Here is a 19,479-nt window from a genome sequence, read left to right on the forward strand (position 1 = left end):
TTTTAATAAATTTTATGGTAAGTCCAAAATTATATTAAAATAAAAATTATAAAGCAAAAAAAATGAGGCCAGAAATTAAATGCTGTCTAAATTCCAGGTGAGTCTGAATGATTAACTTGTAAGACGAAAATTAAACTTAATATTTTTTCTTGCTTTTTTATCCTAATTAGGGAAAACACACCATTGATCATGAATTCAAAAGTTCTTCTAAGATGGTCCAGGTGTCCATTCTCCCTGTTGACAAATGTCTCCTGCAATATTTTTAGCTTCACATGGGTGAGAAATGTAGTGAAAGGGAAACTTGAAATTAGTTACCCTAAAGCAGAACTCCTGAGGAAGAGGATCACTTGGGAATGAGAGTATATACCATAAGCTATCATTCACTGCTCTTGGCCTTGGAAGAAAAGATTCTGGTTTAAATTCCTGGCTGAAGAGGCAACATAATATAGCACAGTGGTTCCCAAACTTTCCTCCACATTGGAATTACCTGGGGACTTTAAAAAGTACTGATGCCAGGGTTCCTCTTCCCCTGCCCAATTTTCTAATTTACTTGCTATGGGGTATCACCTGGGAATTTTTTTTAAGTTCCTGAGGTGATTCTAATGTGCAGCAAACTCAGAAAGCACTGGTGTAGAGGTGAAAGTGTGTTGAATGGACTCTGGTTCAAATTTGGATTCCAGATTTTACCAGTTGGATAATCTTGGGCAAAATACGTTATTTCTCAGATCCTTGGTTTCCTTAGCTGTAAAGTAGGAATGGGAACATCTTTATTGCAGAGTCGTTGGCAGCACAATGACAATATATGCAGAACACTTAGCACAGTGCCTACCACGCAGAAGACACTCAATACATAGTGTTACTTATTTTTGTTATTTTAATTTTCTATTTTTCCATTTATAAATAGATAAATATTCCACAAACAATTTCTTAAAGAGGAATAATTAGAAATCAACTTATGTGTGCTGCTGGGGTGTGTATAATGCAGTTACAAGTTGGGATTCTCTTTGTTCTGAAGTTGAAGTCTCTTGCTACAAGTGTCCAGGCACATGAAGACAGTAGCAGTGAGGACCCAGGTCACCACATGTTCTTGGTATTATTATCTCTCAAATCTCAACAGAGAACGACAGATGTCATATTGTCCTTGCACTTTTTTTTACTTCACTGATTGAATGTATTAAATTAGGTCATCACATTCATAAAGATGAAATCAATCATATTTGTTGAGGTAACTAAACTATTGGCTTCGTACCCTGGATCCATTTCTCCTTTTACTTCCTAGTTCTTACTTTATTCATGTTTCCATCCCTTTCCCACTCAGCCAAGTGCCACAGGTACAGCTGACACCTTCCCAAGATCCAGGTGGTCTCTGAGGCCTACAGGCGATCCCATTCCTGTTTGCAGTGCTTAGCTCAGGGTACACACGTGAGCCACTTCTGGCCATGGGATGTGAAGGCATGCTTGCTGGGGGCTTTTGGGAAGTTCCTTTTCTCTTAAGAGAAAAATCATAAGAAAAGGAGTTCTCTTTTTTCTCTCTAGATGTTACCCTGGAATCACTCTAGCCACCTTACTACAGCCTGATGTTCAATCGGGCATTGAGAACTGAAGTGCAGAGTGATGAGAAAAATCTAGGTCCTTGATACCAACATTCAACTCCTGAGTCAATAAATTCTGAAGCCTCCTTTATGTCTGGATGACAAATTTGTGAGCTGATACACTTTTTTATTGATTAAAGTAGTGGAGGTTCATTTCTATTATCTGCAGCTAAAAGCCTCCTGGTATAAGTGCTTTGTGTTATCCTTTCAATTATTCTACATTTCACCATCACTTTCAAAGCAGTAATAGTATACATTTCTAATTTGCATAACTTACTACAGTTTTCAATTTTTTTTTTTACCCTAGCTAACACAAAGTCCTTTAAGTGAATATCATTTTTATCATTATTGTGTTTTAGTAATAAGGAACTGAGGCTCAGAAAGTTTAGGTAACACAGTAGGAAATGATGAAACTGAAACAAGAAATCATGTCTATTTGTTTTTTTCCTGTAAAGACAATCATTAATGCTCTTCACCAAATGTTTTCATTTCTTCTGACACATGCCAAGAGCGCACTTCCCCATCCTTTTGAAGTCACTTGCGGCCATGATAATTGCCCTGGCCCAATGCAATGTGTACAGATAAGACATATTTTACTTCTGGGCCAAAGCTTCAAGAACCAGTGCATATTTTGTTGTCTTCTCTCTCTCTAATGCAGGTAACGGAAGTCCCATGAGCCTGGGTCCCACAGAGACATGGAGTGTAGCATCCAGCAATGTCGTGATAAATTTGTAGTGGGAATTAACAATACACACTTGTTGTTATAAACTACTAAGATTTGGTTATAAACCACTAAGCATAACCTAGCCATTGCTGACTGATTAATTCATAAAGTGGCTATATCACTTTCTGTGTTTTTAAGTGGCAATAATTTAACTCAGTTCTCTATTAGATACCTCAATTCTAAATATTTTTTTTTTCTGAGAAATGTATGTAAATTTTATCCAGAAATAGTAAAGTTTTAAAAATATTATTTCTATAGTTTTTGTGGAACAGGTGGTTTTTGGTTACATGGGGAAGTTCTTCAGTGGTGAGTTCTGAGATTTTGGTGCACTCATCACCCAAGCAGTGCACACTGTACCCAATGTGTAGTCTTATCCTTCACCCCTCGAGTCCCCAAAGTCCACTATATCATTCTTATGCCTTTGCATCCTCGCAGCTTAGCTCCCACTTATGAGTGAGAACATACAATATTTGGTTTTCCATTCTTGAGTTACTTCACTTAGAATAATGGTCTCCAACTCCATCCAGGTTGCTGCAAATGCCATTATTTCATTCCTTCTTATGGCTGAGTAGTATTCCAGAGTGCATATATATCACATTTTCTTTATCCACTCGTTGGCTGATGGGCAGAAATAATAAATTAATTAGCTAAAAATACATTTACATAGTCATCATCAAACCAGGTGTACATTTAGGTTAATAAAACTGTAGTTCCTGATAGCTTTCTTTGAGACAAACAGACTTACATCAATTTTTCTCAACAACTGAATCCTAGGCATTCTCTGTGTATTTAAATATGTTGCCTCAGTATGGAGAAGTTGTTAGGATGAAGTGCTAGTGCCTTAGCTGAAAAGTATCTCCCTCCTCCCAGCAAGCCACTCTGTTGGGACTACATCCAGCACAGAGGTCCAGAACAAAAGCAGCATGCAGGTGAACGTATGTTTAGGGTATTAGACAGAGGGAAATCGTCACCAGGTATCCAATATAGACAGAATCAGAGAACATGACGTCACTTCTTTGAACTTCATTTTTCTCATCTGTAAAATGGAAATAATGTGTCTATTCAGAGTAGTTATAATAATTATTTGAAATAATGCATATAAGGTTTGTAGCATAATGCCTGGCATTTATTTAATAGTTGATATATTTTAATTTCTTTTATACATTCTCATTTTGTCAACTTGCTATTGTAAGTGTTTACTATTCATTATCCAATGGAAAAATATCACATGTACTCAGAAACTAAGATGTGAATATATTGATTGCTTTCTTTTCTCAGACATGATAAAAGTATACATTTTGAACTTATGAAGACTGAAAATCTTTGTTCTGAGTTTTTCTTTTGCAACTTTCTTAAGACTGTAACTGGTATATTTGGCAATAAAACTTCTGTTACCATTTAGGTTGCTTCATGATGCAAGTAAAAGAAAACCGGACTTAAATAAGAAAAGGATTTTTTTTTTTTTTTTGGTTAACAGGTCTCAAGTGGGGCTGGCTTAGAGCAAGTCTTGATCCCAGGGGTTCCTTGTGTCATTGTAACCACCCAACGGGTTCATCTTGCCCGCTGCCCAGACACAGAGGATTTACCAAGACAAACGAACTGCAATAAAGAGTTTAATTCACCCAGAGCTGGCTAAACAGGAGACCAGAGTTTTATTATTACTTAAAGCAGTCTGCTGAAAATTCAGAGACTGGGATTTTTAAAGGATAATTTGGGGAGTAGGATACCAGGGAGTGGGGAGAATTGATGGCTCTGGTGTGACATGAAATCATAGGGAGTTGAAACTGTCCTCTTGCACTGAGTCAGTTCTTGGGTGGGGGCTACAGGACTAGATGAGCCAGTTTATCCATCTGAGTGGTGTCAGCTGATCCATGAGTGCGGGGTCTGAAAAACATCTTAAGCACCAATCTTGGGTTTTACAATAGTGATGTTATCCTTAGGAACAACTGGGGAGGTTTAGAATCTTGTGGCCTCTAGCTGCATGACTCCTAAACCGTAATTTCTAATCTTGCGGCTAATTTGTTAGCCCTAAAAATTCAGTCTGGTCCCCAGGCCAGAAAGGGGTTTGTTTTCAGAATAAGCTGTTATCATCTTTGTTTCAAAGTTACACTATAAACTAAGTTCCTCCCAGAGTTAGTTCTGCCTATGCCCAGGAATGAACAAGGACAGCTTGGAGTTTAGAAGCAAGATGGAGTTGGTTACGTCAGGTCTCTTTTCACTGTCATAATTTTCTCAGTTGTAATTTTTGCAAAGGTGGTTTCATCACTAGGACTTGTGTCTTCACTAAAAGTCTGTGTTGTCCATGTCAAGCATTATTCATCCAAAAATAAAGAGAGGAAGAAAAAAAAAAGACTTCCCTTTTTCCTTAGAATCAGAAAATTAGTCTTGAATGAGATCCACGGAATCTCTCAGTTGGAAATGAGGTCAAACTGAGTTCCTTAAGGTCTTGTCTTAGTAACTCAAAATACTCAAAATAGAACTGAAACATAAACTTAGATTTAACTTCACTGCTCAGGGGAGGAACATGTTAACTAAGCCCCCAAGGTAAGAAAGGTAGCAAGATAAATCACCCAAAGACCACAGAATGCCCAATCCATATACAGAATTGTGCTATTGTCATTGTCAAGAAATTTATCACCTTGTCATACAAGACCAACACTGTTGAAATAGCTATTAAAAGACTGTAGGAAGTACTAAATTTTCAAATAAATTTTACATTTCAAGTGAACTCTTTGAAGGCAGAACCCAGTTTTATCTTTTATATAACAGGCACCCAATAAATGTTGGTTAATGGAATAAAAATAACATTTGCAGCTGGTCACTTATTGTGAGGAAATTGTTTTCCATATTTTTCTCTAGAATTTTTAATTAACTATTACTATTAAACTGAGTCTACATGATAGATGGAAAAGCTTGACTCTGGAGTTTAAGGTTGAGTTCCACTTTTACTAGCTGTGTGATCTTGGAACAGTTTATTAGAGTCTTCTAAATTACTGTTCCTTACTGTGGATAAGAGAATTCATGTGGATTACAATCAGAATTAAACCAGATAATGTCTACGAAAAATTTTCTATGAACTATTTAAAAAGGTAAGGAATTATCACTCGAATGTATTCTGATTTAAACTGAATTGTGTTGGAATTGGCCTTGAGTGATGATTTGGTCTAGAAAGCCTATCTTCAGAACATTACAAAAAAAAAAAAAAAAATCCAATTACTTACAATGATTTTTTTGAGATGGAATCTCGCTCTGTCGCCCAGGCTGGAGTGCAGTGGCGCAATCTCGGCTCACTGCAGCCTCCGCCACTGGGTTCAAGCTATTCTCCCGCCTCAGCCTCCAAGTAGCTGGAATTACAGGATCGCACCACCATGCCCCGCTAATTTAAATTTTTAGTAGAGACGGGGTTTCACCATGTTGGCCAGGCTGGTCTCAAAATCCTAGCCTCAAGCAATCCACCGACTCGGCCTCCCAAAGTATTGGGATTACAGGCGTGAGCCACCCCGCCTGGCCAATGATCTTCCTAAATAGAAATCTGATCACATAACTTCCCATTACAGAGTCTAACCCTAACCCTGTGCCTACAACATGGTCAAAACTCTTTAGCAAGGCAGATGACCTCAAGCAGGATTTCACTGCGTCTTTGTCACAACACTTAACAAGCTGTGATGTATTTATTCGTCTACACAGGTCTTCACTACTAAATTCTGAGTTTCAGAAGGCCTTTAACTCGAGGTTTATGAGTGGACCTGCACAAGGTGGCGGACGGGCTGTTCACCACCACATCCTGAACTCCTGCCTCTTTTTTCCAAAAAAAGCCCGTGTGCTGTGCCGTTAACGTTCATAAAAAAGTCCTTGTCGAACGTTTCAAACAGCCAAAGTGTTTCAGCTTTAATAAAAGCTGAAAGTTTGGCAACACCAAACAGGTCACCAAGCCACATTCCGCTTCTTGGCCTCCTCTTTGGTATCAGAGTTCGGCTGGCGGCTTCCTGTGGCCTCTGAAACAAGGACCTCATTTTGGGAGCCATTCGAGAGATTTTTCTCATCATCTAAAGTAGCATTCTCGCCTTGCACAGCTGAAAGTCATTTCTCGAAATCGGAGCGCCAGAAGCGACAGGAGCCACTCCAGGCCCGGGGGAAGAGAGCAGAGGGGCAGCGGGCTGCGTTTGCCAACGTAGGCCTCTCGGGTCCCGCGCCGTTCTGGGCCTTCTCTGTGTTTCCGGCGCCGCCCTCGGGGTCCCTTACAGAGGGCGGGAGGCGGGTGGAGAGACGGGGCAGGGAGCAGGCGGGATTGGCCCGGGAAGAACCCGTTCTGGGACCCTCTAGAAATCCCAGACGCCCCTCCTGGGCTGACAGCGCCTGCTTTAAAGCCCGAGGCGCTCATCGAATTTAGATTGACTCCTTCGGCTCTCCGTTTTCCTTCTTTAAGGGAAGGGTGGGACTTCCTATTTTATCTCTGAGCGGCTTCCGGCAAGAGCTGATGTGTTAAAAACAAGACAGCACATGGGCCTGCCGGCCACTCGGATAAAAAACAAGGAACTCGACCTGGATTGTACTAAACCAGTTCCAAGATTCTGTTTTTCGGTTGTGGCGTCCGGCGCTGCATCCACTACGGAGTCGCCCTGGAAGCCACCGGAAGTCCTTAAACGGAGAAACAGGATGTCCCGCCTCTTCCTCCCAAAGGGAAGACGGTGAGCCGGAGGAGTCAGTCAGAGGGGCGAGCAGGAGCGATTCCGTCGCCAAACAGGTAAGTTATTCTCTAGCCGGGGCGGGGGGTTTGGAGGCGGGGACCGTCCAGCGTCAGCGCGGGGCCTGGGGGCGGTGGCTTGAGGGCTCGAAGCCGGGCGGCTGGGCGCTCAGAGCCCCGTCTGGGCCCTTCGCTCTTTCTCCTCCCCCCTCCCCCCGCCTCCGCCCCTCCCTGTCGCCTTCCTTCCCGACACCCGCCCAGACTCACGCCCGGACACACACCCTCGCTCGTTCGCTCACGCTGCCTCGCCGCCCTCCTCCCCTCGGCCCCCGTTGCCGCCCTGCCCTCTCACCCGCTCGCTCCGCAGGCCGGTCCCGCAGGCATCCTCGCGCCGCGCCCTTGCGCGAGCGGAGCTATTGTAGACACCTCGGGGCTGCGGACCTAGCATGGCCTCGGTTTCTCCTGCCCGGTCCGCCTGTCCGCGCAGAAACAGTCCCCCGTCCTCTCGGGACGCACCCCTGCACCGAAATCGGGCCATTCTCGCTTGCCCGGGTTGCTCTCGAGTGGAAAACAGATGCTCCCCTAGCTGCACAGTTGCAGGGTTTAGCGTCTGGTTTCCAGCAGGGGCTCCCTGGACCGCCCGCCCACTCTCGTGTCACCCCCAGGTGCCCTGGGTGCGCCGCTGTTACTCGCGCCTTCTTCCGTTAAGCGACGCTGGTGTGGGCGGGCGGAGGGGGCACATAAGCGCGGTGGCCGAAAGCACCGTGGTGGCAGCGAAGGGTCCTAGCCACTCGTGACTTCAGCCCGCTTTGCGTCACTGCGGGGAGACCCCCGGCTGCCTGACACCGCTGCGGGCAGCAGTAGGTTTCTCAGTAGATGCTTACCTCTTCCCAGCCAGCTAGCACGCCCTGGGTGCGTGGCCTCCTTCTGGAGTTTAAGCTGGTGGAGGCGGGGTGCAGTGGCCGCTGACCTCTGTCGGTTGCGCTGGGTTTTGAGTAGCCATTTATTTCATTGGGGAGTTTTGGAATAGGACATCCCACATCCGTGGACACACATGTAGAATACTTTTATAGGTAATTATAGTCTTAATATTGATTTGAGTTACAGCTTTGCAGTCTATGCCTGGTGACATCCTAGTTGTAGTATGTATCTCTTGTGGTGAAGTGCTAGTCCATTTAGAACACTGTAGACAGGGGCCCAAACATATACTCATCAGAACCCTATTAAGAAGAGCTCATATGTCATTTGGCATACTCACTGTACTTCATGTAGTAGAGCAATCTTGTGTAGTAGGAATTATTCCCTTTTTACAAACAGACTCACTTTGCTATATACAAAATTACTGCTACTGGTACAAGGTAAAGCTCTCTTCTTGCATGACATGTAAGGCAGGTGTGATAATTGCTCATAACACAGTTGCTACTGGTGCGTTTTTTTTTAAACTTTATTTCGGAATAAATTAAGATTTACAGAAAAGTTGCAAACAATAGGACAGTTCCATTGGTACCTTTTAAGCAGAGCAAAGTGGCTCCGCTTCAAAAACACTGGTTCTTGCTTTATGCCAAACACCCTTCTAGGTGTTGGAAATAGTAATATACTTCCCTAGAGGATTTTGAGATCTGGTTGAATAGACACATATAAGTAAATATAATACCTTTTTCTACGTATTAAAATAGAGATGTGGGAGCACAGTGGAAGTTACGGCTAATTGATGGTAGGGAGTGGTGAAAGCTTCTTGCAGGATATATTATTTGAGATAGGTCTCAAGGACTAGTGGGTATTCACCTGGTTGAAGGGACATTTTCCCCAACATTCATTCCAATTAGGTTTGTTTTATTAGAGTAGAACTCGCTAATCTTAATAAAATAGACTCTCCTAGTTTGATTCTTCTCTTTCTCATCTCCTTTAAGAAGGTGGTTTGTATCCCAGACAGTGAGAAGAATCCTAGTTTCTGAATCTATGAATAGGCTAATAAATTAAGCTGTATGTTTCTAATTGGTAGTTGTGACTCTTTCGACGTAGTTGAGATTGGTTTTTTAGGAATGCACTGTGGTCCTCCACTGAGCGTTTTCCTTGCTTTCCAACTCTGATTACTAGTGGAATTAAGTAATGCATTCAGGAAACATTTATCGCATGCTTGCTTTGTGACAGCCATTGCACTAGAGTAAAATGATGAACAAGATAGTGGGGAATATAGACAAGCAAATGCGCATTGGCAGTGCAGTCTGATGGCATGCACACAGTGTCACAGTGCCATTCATGATTCTTGGTTGTCAACCATGGCAATGGACTTGGCTGACTTAAGCAGAAAAGGAACTTATTGGAAGGCTATAGATGGCTTTCAGAATTGATGGGAAGGCTGGGGAACTGGATTCAGAAAATAGGCAGCAACCAAAAGAGGCTGGCTGGATGGGGCCACAGCCAAGGTAATATCACATAAATAGCCTGCCTAGAATTTTGTTGCTGGTAACATTGCCACTGGAGAAACTGCCACCTCTGTTGCTGGACTGTTGACTCTGTTCTACCACTGAAAAATCTCTTATTGCTCCTGCATCTTTGTGACCTTTTTTGCCAAGCCACTGTAGTTGTCAGGGAGCAGGGAGATGGAGAGAGATGGTCTTTATTTCTTGCAAAGACCCACACCTCAAAGGAGTCCTACTAAATAGAAGGAAGCTTGGGCTGTGGGTAGCCCTAAAAGCAAAAATGTCCAGCATAACCACTGAACCTGGCAAGCCTAAAGAGGTTAGGGAGGAATACCAAGAGGGAACGGCGACCAGAGAATGAACAGAAACTCACTGGGCAAAGAGATAAAGAGCGGTTAGGGAATCCAGTTTCAGATAGAAGACTTCCAAGCGTCAAAAGGTAATGTGGAACATTTCAAGAATTAAAAGGTGTTTAGGACATGTACACACTTTTGCTTGTTTTAAGCACTCTGATTGCGACTATGGAGACCAGTTGGCATGGTGTAAGGCTAGGGGACGGGGATCTTTCAGAGGCTGTTGCATTTATACTAGGTTAGACATCACAGAAGTCTGAACTAGGATAGTGGCCCAGAGGTAGGGAAGTGGGTGGATTGTACATGCTCAGTTAGTGGAGTGGATTCGGGGATGGAGTAGGTGAGATGGACGAGTCAAGGTGGACACTGACGTGTCTGCTTCGGGTGACTGGGTGGAGCCTGGTGTTCCCTGTGTGGCGATGGAAGGTGAGCAGGTGCCCCAGTAAGATACTTCAGTGTGGGCTCATTTCTGTGAACACGTTGAGTGGGCAGTTGTATGGATGAGTCTGCAATCCCAGAGGACCACCAGCATCTCACTGCAGCCTCGGTTCCTTCAGTTAGGGGTGTGTGTGTGTGTGTGTGTGTGTGTGTGTGTGTGTGTGTGTGTGTGTGTGTGTGTGTGTGTGTGTGTGTGTGTGTGTGTGTGTGTGTGTGTGTGTGTGTGTGTGTGTGTGTGTGTGTGTGTGTGTGTGTGTGTGTGTGTGTGTGTGTGTGTGTGTGTGTGTGTCCTTCACTAGATGATGGCAGGACCGGCTTTCATGTGTATGCATTCCAAGTCTCTTGGCATGATGTCTTACACATAGAAGGGGGTGTTAGGCCATTCTTGCATTGCCTAAAATGAAGAGATAGCCAAGGCTGGGTAACATACAAAGAAAAGAGGTTTCATGGGCTCACGGTTCTGCAGGCTCTGAGCCTGTGTGAGGTGTGGCACTGGCATCTGCTGGGCTTCTGGTGAAGCCTCAGGAAGCTCTCCATCATGGCTGAAGGCGAAGCGGGAGCCTGCACATCCCATGGCAGGAGCAGGAGCGAGAGAGTGGGGAGGTGCTATGCACTTCTAAACAGCCAGGTCACGCGAGAGCTCACTCACCATCTCAGGACAGCACCAAGACATTCAGGAGGGACACCCCCGCCATAATTCAATCACCACCCACCAGGCCCTACCTCCAACATTGGGGACTACATTTCAGCCTGAGATTTGGAGGGGATGCACATCCAAACTGCTTCAAGGGGAATCAGTAAATATTGTGGAATTTAATGGAGTATGAGTTGTTTGGAGCAGAAAGGAAGTACAAAACATGTCTCTGTACAATATATGCATACATATCTGTATATATAGCTACACCTACATATGTATCTTGCTTGCATCACTAGTGAGGGATCCACATCTGTATATTTTTTTTGTAGTGGAAAGGCTTTTTATTCTTATCAGTATTGTCTTGTGACTAGAACACCTCCTTATGGTAATTATATGGGTAGATCATAATTGTAGTAACTCCCTGCTTACTTGATTATCTTGCAATTCCAACTACCTGGAATAAAACCCAGAAATAGCCTTGCAAGAAGTTGGTGACAGTGTAGGAGTGTAAAGGAATTACAGCCTCCCTAAATAAAGTAAAATCTAGAACTTCTAGAATTGAGCACTGAAAGGAGAGCCTTTTGCGGGAGAAGGTGGAGAGAGATGATGGTCTCCAACGATGTCTTCTTTAAGTGTCATTTTTCCTTTAGAGGATTATTGCTTTTATTCATACAGTAGTTTCCAGATATAATAATCCTGGTTTAACAGTTTGGTTCTCGAGTATAGCTGAGAAAACTGGACGTTTTCAAAGTATTAAGTACTTAGGGACAGTAAAAGGCAAATAAACATAAAACTCAATGGTGGTAACAATAATGTTTTTGAGCTCTTTATGTAAACACTGTGCCAGGTGCCTCTGTACATAATCTCATTTAATGCCCCCAAATCTTTTGAGGTATATACTACATTTTGTTGATTTATGGGACACTCAAATTTAGGATAAATAGCTTGTGTAAGGCGACACAGCTATTAAATGGTAGAGCCAGGATTTGAACCAAGATGGTCTGACTTCCACACGCCTATTTTTAGTCACTGAGTTATATTACCTTCTACAGTATTTTAGCACTGATTCATTCAGCATTTTTTTTAGCTCCTCTTATGTCCAGTGTAGTCTGTGAGTTAGCAGAGATCCAGGAAAGGGTAGGGTAAACACATTGCCCTGGTCCTGCTGGGAAACACACATCCTGCACTGTGTCCTGCAGCCCAGGATGCGGTAGGCTGAGTGTGTGAGGGGAGTTGGAGCAGGGAAGATGCCTCAGGGGGACTCCTGCACTGACTCCTGAGCATGCCCAGGTGTGTGGGGACAGGGCATTCAGGAGAGAGCTGAGGCTCCCAGGCAGCCCGGAAGATGATCGGACAGTGTAGCATTTGGAAGCAGGGGCCAAACTGCGAAAGGTCTTGAAGGCTGAGGTGATACTTGAAGAGTTTATTGTAAGGGCGTTGGGGAGCCAGTAATAGGTTCATGCATTTGTTCCTGTCTTAGCATTTATTTAAAGTTTTGAGTCCTGCAGCACTCACTGTGCTGCACAGATGCTATGAGAGTTGATGATAAGGAATCTTGCTTTAATTTGGAAGAAGGTTTAGGGAGACTTCTCAGAGGAAAGGAAGTCCCCCTTGCCCTTCAGTTATTTATTTAGTTGTTTACATTTGAAAAACCAATGCATGCACACAATGAAAAATTGCAAATAGTACAGTGATGCCTCAGACTCTAGGGCTGCTCTCCAGACAATCACTATTAACAGTTTCTTGAGTTTGAAAGTGCACATTCTTTTAGTGTGAGCAAAGCAAATGACAACAGTATCTTCTCTCTATGAAGCAGTTCTGACAGTAAAGCCCAACCACGTAAGGCAGGCCAGGTAATCAGTACCTGAAAGGCACCTTTCATAAATTCTGTACCGAGGAAGTAGCTTAGGCTTGGGTCTCCTAGAACCTCAGTCTGTTGGTGAGAAACCATCGATGCCTGTGAAACAATAGATCCATTCCATATCTTTCTTTATTCTTAAGCATTTTTGTTTTTTTAGTAGTTGTTGGTTTTTGTTTTAACATTCAAGCACTGGAGAGAATAAGTGCTCCCTGATTTCAGGCACTTTTCCATAGGTAACCACTGTTAAGTAATTTCAGACTCAACAGGATGTCTTGGTGAGCTTCCAGTGTTACCTCATCTATGTAATATTTTCTATTATGGATATATTAGCTTATTTAAACATTATCTCATTAGTAGACATTAAGGATTTCTGGCTTGGATGATTTGATGGGTTGTAAAGCTATTTACTGCCATAAAGAACAAAGGAAAAAGGAGTAAGTTTGTGGGGGAAGTTGATGAGTGCATGTAACATCCAAATGGACTTAGGGGTCTGGAACCTACAGAGCTGTTGGCTAGAGATAAAAATTTAGGCGTCATGGTTAGTGGATGGGAATGAGAACCATGGAAGTTCACTTGGTCACTAAGGAAGAGGTGGATGAAGAGATAAGAGAGGTCACCTCCTCACAAAGTACAAGGTTTGATTCCATTGTAGCTCCTTTGCTTCCTGGGATTCAGGGAATTCCATGAAGTTCTTTAGATGGGTTCTTGCCTAGTTTTTCTCCTTGTTGGCTCTTGGTTTGCATCCTTGTGGCAAGTTCCCTTCTCCCTATCCCAGAAGCTTCCTCATGTGCATTTTGATCCTTTGCTTGTCTGCTATGTCCACCAGGGGTCTTAGGTTTAACTCACACTTCCAAGACCTCCATAGGCCACACTTGAACAGTCTGTGAAGAAGAGGAAGAAAGAGAGCCACAGCTTGCCAGCCCAGAGTGACAGATCTTCTCTCAGGGGTGGTCCTTGCAATTGTCTACACCGCTGTGCAGACACTGTCTTTCCAGGTGGCTGCTCCAGTGCAGGGACATGAGACCCACATCATGGATGTAGACACAGCCTTATCTTTGAAATCTCATGCCCCATAGGGAGCAAGTGTTTTTGAACGTTCCATAGGCATAGCTTCTAGGATCCTTGGCAGAGGATAATAAATAAACATATAATTCAATGGAAGTAACAATAATAATGTTTTTGAGTTCTTTATATAAACACTGTGCCAGATGCCTCTGTACATATATCATTTAATCTCCCCAAATCTTTTGAGGTGTATACTACATTTTATTCATTTATGGGACACTCACCATTTATAAGAGTCCTTGCATCCCAAGGGCACCCGAAGCATGGTGTCCCCATCAGATATTTATAGTTCATGCATAGTTCCTCAAAGTCTAGATGCAGTTTACCAGTTGGGCCATTCTTACAGTAAGCAATTTCGCTTAGTGGCATAGTTGACATTCTTACCCTTATTAGGTTACCAGAGGGAACAGAGCCAGATGGTTTAACTAACAGTCTAATTTTCATGTATCAGGGAAAGGGTTTTGTTAACCTTTTCACTCACCGTTTGCCACACCAAGAAAGAAATGGAGTGCATTCTCTTGATATTTGGGGTCTGCCTTCCCAGGGTCATTTCTAGGGTAAGAGACATTCCGGCAGTGACTTCAGTCTTGAAGAGCACCTCCTTCACCCCCAGCTACTTAGTGAGGTCTCCAGTCCATTTCCTAATCTTATAAGGACTGGGAAGCATGGGCCTTGGATCTGCTGTCTGCAGCTCCTAGCTGTGTGACTTCAGGTAAGTCTCTTCATCTCTCTGAGCCTCAGTAACTTCACTATGAAATGCATATTATCTTGTAGCTTTTGTGTGAGTGCTAATTGGTCGAATGTGGATAAGTCTTCATCCAGGAGCTGACAAAGCCAGCCCTCACTCTGTTATAACTGTTATCCAACAGCGGTCAGAACAGTACTACCCATGCCATGAATTAAGCACATAGCATAATACAGAGTTTGAAAAAAATAAAAAATTAAAAAATTAAAAAACCATAGGAAGCTTGTTTCCTCATACATAACAGTAAAGGTTTTTCTGCCCAGCACAGCAGTTGTTACCCTGAATCATCAAGAAAATATGAAATTATATTCTATATACATGTTAAGAAAGTAGGGAATTATATAACTTTTTATAGGATTTCTATGAAAACCACATTTTTTTAAACTTAAAAAATAAACTTTATTATGAACCCAGTAAGATATAATTGTAGGACACACATTGGTGTACTAGAAAGGTACGTCATTAACCAGCCAAACCAGCAAAAACCCAGCCCATGTCTGTGTATGTTACTGTTGGACTAGTGTGACAAGCAAGGAAATTCTAGTTCCTGGACCGTGGGTGGAGACTGCGGTCCTTGGGTTCTTCATCAGAGCTTTTCCTGACTTCGTAAGCCCGATGAAATTACCTGCAGAATAATATGTTTCTGTGAACTTTTGGAGAGGAAAGAGGCCATGGTTTCACGCTAAAGCACCCTAACCCTTCATATTGTCAGGGATCACTAGCGGCGGGCCTGGGCCTGGGCCTGGGCCTGATGTGGACATGAGGAGCTTTTCCAGAAAATAAATGGAGAGCAGTTTAAGGAAACAGATGAAAAACTTCTGGGAGATCATTTTTGTATTTAATAGCTAAATGGTGACCTTAAAAATGAAATTTGGAAATCTGCTATGTGAAAAAAATGCAGTAATTGATTTGTAATGAGTTTCAGGTTGAAGCTCATCGTGTGCGTAATGCTGAATTCTATCTGGAAAGGTGCTTTTTAGAACTATTATGAAGAAAACCTGGAAAGAACCAGTTTCTTATGACATAATGGAGATACCTACATTTATATATTTTTCAAAAAATATATTTTAAATATATTTTTCAAAAAATATATTTTAAATATATTTTGAGTAGATACGGGGTCTTACCCAGGGTGATCTCTAGCCCCTGGACTCAAGCAGTGTCTCCTGCCTCAGCCTCCCAAAGTGCTGGGATTACAAGTGTGAGCCACTGCACCCGGCCTAGATCTAAACATGTAAAAATTCTTTGTTTTTCATACTTGTTTTATTTCTTGTGATCTCATCACACATATTCTTTATGTGACGACACAGAGCACAGTCCTGAACCGTGGCGGGGTTTCTTATGTCGGCACACCTGAGGAGACATTTGAGTGTCAGTTTTCTTGGAATTTTTGGAATTATTTCAAAGTAGACTTGATATAGAATTAAATAGGAGAAATGGTTAAATTAGAGTTTAGATGGTGTTAGCTAAAGCAAAGTAAATGCAATTTTATTTAAAATAGAAGAAATAATTTCAGATATATCCGGTGTAATTCAGAGACTAGTTGATGAGGAAATTTTACTTATTTCACTTTGATGAAAGAGAGAGACATCTGGTGAAATGCTAGTGGTGGACTTTTCACTTTCAGGCATTAGAGGAATGACTGTTTCCATAGGGTTATCACCTTTTAGAGGGAATATGGATTGTGGCAACCCTATTCCTACTCCTCATCATCTACTAGGAAAGCTGTGCCCTACAGGAGGCAGGTGATTCGTCAGTCTCAGAGATTAGTTGTAGAACAAAGATTAGGAGTCAGGCCTCTTGATTTATGGCTGGTCTTTTTGCTCCTCCATTGGTGGTTCTCAATCCTAATGTGTATCAAAGTCACCTAGAGGGTTTGGGCATCAACCAGAAACTGACTCAGCAGGCCAGGGCTGGGGCTCAAGAATCTGCATTTCTGACAAGTTCCCGGGGTGACTTTGCAGCTGCCAGTCCTGAGACCACACTTCTCTAGCCTTAGCATCACATGATGTAGCTTTGATCTCTCAGGCCGCTTGTAAGAGGAGATTAAGTAAACCTTCCCAGGTTTATACCAGACTAACCTTTTCCCTAGTACTCAGATAATCTAGTTCTTTAATTTTATGTTAGAAAAAAGAAATGCACTTTGTGATTAGATGGGGGAAAAAAAAAGAAATGGAGTATTTCTCACAGAGTCACTGTGGCATTTTCAGTCGTAAATTTGGAGCTAATTCTGTTTGTCAGGACTACTGGCCATTGACGGGGCTGAGTTTGCGCTGTGAGGCCCAGTCTTAGCTACGTTTTCTGTGAAAGGGTGTCCAGATTGATTGCTAGAGTGTATAGGAGTGAAAAATTAGTTCTGGTTTTGTGACTCTGTACTTTTCTCTGTTATTTTGTGTACTTAAATATCCCTTCTTATATATAAAAATCTCATCAGGCCCTAGCACACTTACATGCCCATAGTAGATGACAAATAAATGAGTTGAAATGGATTAAAAGAGTAAGGGGGAAATAACATAGGTCGTTTATCTGCAGAGACTTCAGTGCCCTAGAGAGTTACTCTGTTCTCTAGAGTATCCCAATCACAGGCTCTTCCTAAACGATTGTAATTTATTTATTCCAGCTTAATCCTTATTTGTAGTTATTGAACATTTCTAGCACAAAAGTTAGAGATAGCATATTTTTATGTTAGAGTCAATGAATAATCCCTCCCTTTTGTCTTTTTATCTTTCATCTGAAATGAATTTTTAAAACTTTCTACTTTGAAATAATTTTAGAAAAAAGAATTGCAAAAATAGTCTAGAAAGTTCCTATGTATATACCTTTTGGCCAGCATCTCCTGTTGTTCTCATGTATCCATAATACAATCATTGAAACCAGGCAATTGGTAACAATTAATCTAAAACATTTATTTGAATTTAACCAATGGTTCCATTGATATCCTTTTTTTCTGGTCCAGAATCCAACCCAGTATCCCACATTGTATTTTGTTATGTCTCCTTGGTCTCTCCAGTCTGTGATAGTGTTAGTTCTTTTAGATTTCTTTTTTTTTTTTTTTTTTGGAAACAGAGTCTTGCTCTGTCACTCAGGCTGGAGTGCAGTGGCTCATCTCGGCTCACTGCAATTTCCGCCTCCTGGTTCAAGCGATTCTTCTGCCTCAGCCTCCTGAGTTGCTGGGATTACAGGAGTGCACCACCACATCCGGCTAATTTTTGTGTTTTTGGTAGATACGTGGTTTCTCCATGTTGGCCAGGTGGGTCTCGAACTCCTAACCTCAAGTGATCTGCCCGCCTTGGCCTCTCAAAGTGCTGGGATTACAGGTATAAGCCACCGCACCTGGCCAGTTCCTTTAGATTGCTTTGTCTTTCATGACTTTGATACTTTTGAAGAATACTGGCCAGTTATTTTGTAGAATGTCCCTCAGTTTGGATTTGTCTGATGCTCTTTCTTGTTAAATTGAGGTTTAGGCGTTTTTGGTGGGAATAGCACAGGGGTGAAGTCATGTCCTTTTCAGTGCATCATATGAGGAAGTATGTGATATAGATATGTCTTCTTCTGGTGAACGTGAACTTTGATCTCTTGATTGAGGTAATGATGTGTCAGGTTTTTGTACTGTGAGGTTAAACATTTTTTTCTTTGTAATTAATGACTCATTTTTTTTTTTATTTTGGTGCAAAAAGTTTGAAACAAATGAACATAATATCAGAATCTTTTGACTTTGACTTTAACTGTGAGGTATTTCGTATCTTGAGAAGGTTTGTTATTATTTGTTAGAACCAAACATAGCAGGGGAGTGGTAAAGGTTTAGGCTGTTGGAAGTACATGCATTTGCTGATCTCCGTCAATCAATCAGTATCGAATTGGCAGCCAAGGAAGCTGTCCAATTCTTTTGCTGTGGTTCTGCGCTCTGTCTTACATTTGTCTTCCAGTGAATGACTTTCCCTACCTGTGCAGGGGGGATACATTCTTGAGAAATGCCTCTAGGTGATTTCATTGTTGTGTGAACATCACAGAGTATACAAACCTAGATGGTGCAGCCTACTACACACCTGGGCTCTATGGTGTGGCCTACCGCTCCTAGGCAACAAACCCATATAGCATGTTACTGTACTGAATGCTATAGGCAATTGTAACTCAATGGTAAGTATTTTGTGTATCTAAATCTATCCAAACATAGAAAAGGTGCAGTAAAAATATGGTATAAAAGATAAAAAAATGGTATACTTGTTTAGAGCACTTACCATGATGGAGCTTGTGGGACTGGAAGTTGCTCTGGGTGAGTCAGTGAGTGAGTGGTGAGTGAATGCGAAGGCCTAGGAGATTACACTTTTATATAACTGGCAGTGTAGTAGGTTTGCTTACACCAGCATCACCACAAACATGTGAGAAATGTGTTGTACTAAGACATTACAACAGCTAAATGATACCACTAGGCAATAGGAATGTTTCAGCTCCATTGTAATGATATGGAACCATCCTCATGTATGTGGTCCATTGTTGACCAAAACATGATGAGGTAGTGCATGACTGTGTTTCAGTTCATCAGAGGGTAGTTACCCTAAGTGTCCTGTGGCTTATCCATTTGGTGGTTCCTAGAGCTGGGTAGGTATGTTTTATTTGTAGATCATGTGGATGACATTGCTGTATATATTATATATGCTATATATAATATAAATTGTCTCTATTCTCAAAACACATATGCCTTTATTGTCCCAACCGGAGCATATTGGAAGAAACATATTGGATGTATCCTTCACAGGCTTGTAAGCTTCTTGGAGGCAGGGAACAAGTCTCTTTTTGTTTTCCAGTGACTTGCTTGGGACCTGCAACACACAAGGCACTCATAAATATTTGATGAATAAATGAATACTATACGTGCATTTTGTTAGCTGCTTTTGCAAGTTACCAGAATTTTGTGAAATCTTTTCACATGAATGTGGAGCTGTGTAATCTAACAGTA

General features: G+C 42.1%; 1 protein-coding gene and 1 long non-coding RNA gene across 3 annotated transcripts in view; one reads left to right on the forward strand and one right to left on the reverse strand.

Annotated features, from left to right (window-relative positions):
• Positions 1-856: 856 nt before the first annotated feature.
• Positions 857-6,867, reverse strand: LOC129051635 (uncharacterized). Its single transcript, XR_008516032.2, has 2 exons — positions 3,062-6,867; positions 857-2,934 (listed from the first exon to the last, which is right to left on the reverse strand). It is a non-coding gene; the product is annotated as an uncharacterized LOC129051635 (long non-coding RNA).
• A 103-nt stretch (positions 6,868-6,970) lies between these two features.
• ZNF407 (zinc finger protein 407) overlaps positions 6,971-19,479 on the forward strand; it is a 472,287-nt gene continuing 459,778 nt past the window's right edge. Inside the window, exon 1 of one of the 2 annotated variants that reach the window (XM_002828319.5) lies at positions 6,971-7,060. The gene's annotated coding sequence lies outside the window, so the exon portion shown is untranslated. Of the gene's footprint in view, positions 7,061-10,492; positions 14,490-19,479 lie in introns of those variants that run through there. The other variant, XM_054538097.2, reaches the window with a different exon arrangement.

The sequence above is a fragment of the Pongo abelii genome, chromosome 17 (genome assembly GCF_028885655.2).
Source record: "Pongo abelii isolate AG06213 chromosome 17, NHGRI_mPonAbe1-v2.0_pri, whole genome shotgun sequence".
Lineage (NCBI taxonomy): Eukaryota > Metazoa > Chordata > Mammalia > Primates > Hominidae > Pongo > Pongo abelii.